Genomic DNA, 1,947 nt, shown 5'->3' on the forward strand with positions numbered 1-1,947 from the left:
ATTAAAGAGTTGAAATAGTAAGTCATATTCATATTGTGAATGTTAAAATTAAAATATCTACAATTTAGATTAGAATGTGAATATGAAAAGTTCGAGTTTTTTTTAATCGATATTAATGTTTATTAATAGAGACAAAAAATTGAGATTTTAGTATAATTAGTTTTTTTGGATAAAAATAAACTTCAAATCGTGAACAACGGTATATTTGTTTTTTCGATAAAAGCATTGCTTAAAAAATTAAATGAAAAATATAGCTTAACATGGATTCTATGGAAAAATGACGAAAAAAACGTGAAGAACAATATATTCGTTTTTTTTTCAATAAAAAACATAGCTTAAAAAAATTAAATGAAAAAAAGGTGAACTTTTGGGTAAAGAGGTAGATGTTAGGCTAAAGGGAGTGGTAACACTCCTAACACCTTGCCACATCACTTTTTTGGTGTCATGTTTTTTTTTTCTCTCTTAGCATCTCATTCTTAGCATGTGGTAGGGAGTGGTAACACTCCTAACATTTTATTTTTTTTATTTTTCAATTTAATTAAATATTATAAGCATCAAACCATTTATATGATTTCAAATGCAATGGGCTAGAGAGGAACTTCAATCTATACCATTTAAAAGTGTTGTAAGAAGCATCAAAAGAAAATTTTGTCAATTAGGCATTTTACCAAACACTTGGTGGGCATATTGACATATATACTTTTAAGCAATTTCATCTCATTGAAACCCATTTAATCATAGAACATCAAGGATGCATTATGTAAAATCCAATGTAAATTTCCTAATCAGAGTCATTTCCATATTTTCCATACTATGTGCATCATAACAAAGTAAGGTTGTACTATGGCCATTCTATATAGTAGCGAGGTTCAATTACAATCAAAACTTGAATTTTATAAAACCAACAATTCATACATGTTTAAAGTTCAGATCAGAAGGTTGCTTTATGTGCTCAATGAACAACATTTAAAGACCATTCTCATACAAGAGGTGTTAGAATAAGCAATCAATCATCTTCGCCTTAAAACCTCCTTATCACAAATCACAAATAAAAAAAATACATATCAATATAGTAGATTAACAATTTAGAGACAAACAACTACGAAAGAAACAAGTTTTGTTGTTTAAAGCCTCAAATTGACTCGATCAATGTTGAAACCGGAGGCAGACGATTGAGAAAATGGTGAATCTAGGGCTCCAAGATAAGTTTAAGTTGAAATAACGTTTAAGGTAAGGTATTTATAGAAAACAAAACCTTCAACAACCTCTTGAAGAAAATCACGTCAACGCCTTTCTCCAATCATAGCCAAGCTCCCGTTTCTCTCTCCTCTCACTACCTTTGTATCGTGTTCTCCTTGGCGAGTCCCCTAGCGACTACTAGGGGGCGGTGTTCTGTGTCCATAGCGAGCCTTAGCGAGGGTGTATAGAAAGTCCACTCCTCCTAGCCTTATGGTATAATGTGGTGTATGTGCGTCAAATGTACAAGTGTACATCCATTCCTTTGGTCATTGATCATTATGATTTCCGACGCACACGATTGGTTTCTTGGTTCCTTGTTAATAATGGTTTTTTATTCAACCTCACCCTATATATATATATATATATATATATATATATATATATATATATATGTTACAAAATTTACAATTTAATACAACCCATTTTACAATAATTCAAAAATTCAAAGAAGTTAAACTCAACTCTAACACTACCACCAACTACAACACTCAACCATCAACCATCTGTGTCACCGTTGCAACCATCATTCCTTCCAATTCACAGATTAATACAATTAGTTCATAGTTTAATATACAAAATTCATAGCATAATACAATAAGTTCACAGTTTAAAACACATAAATGTTATATTCTTAACTTAAAACTTACATTTATACATTTAGATATGGATCCAAATGTTTTTATTTAAGTTTAATTTACATAGTATTCA

At 30.3% G+C, this 1,947-nt stretch overlaps 1 non-coding gene across 1 annotated transcript; it reads right to left on the reverse strand.

Moving 5' to 3' along the window:
* Nucleotides 1–928: 928 nt before the first annotated feature.
* Nucleotides 929–1,021, reverse strand: LOC111904443 (small nucleolar RNA snoR1). Its single transcript, XR_002854525.1, has one exon. It is a non-coding gene; the product is annotated as a small nucleolar RNA snoR1 (small nucleolar RNA).
* Nucleotides 1,022–1,947: the final 926 nt, after the last annotated feature.

Source organism: Lactuca sativa, chromosome 8 (assembly GCF_002870075.4).
Source record: "Lactuca sativa cultivar Salinas chromosome 8, Lsat_Salinas_v11, whole genome shotgun sequence".
Taxonomy (NCBI): Eukaryota; Viridiplantae; Streptophyta; class Magnoliopsida; order Asterales; family Asteraceae; genus Lactuca; species Lactuca sativa.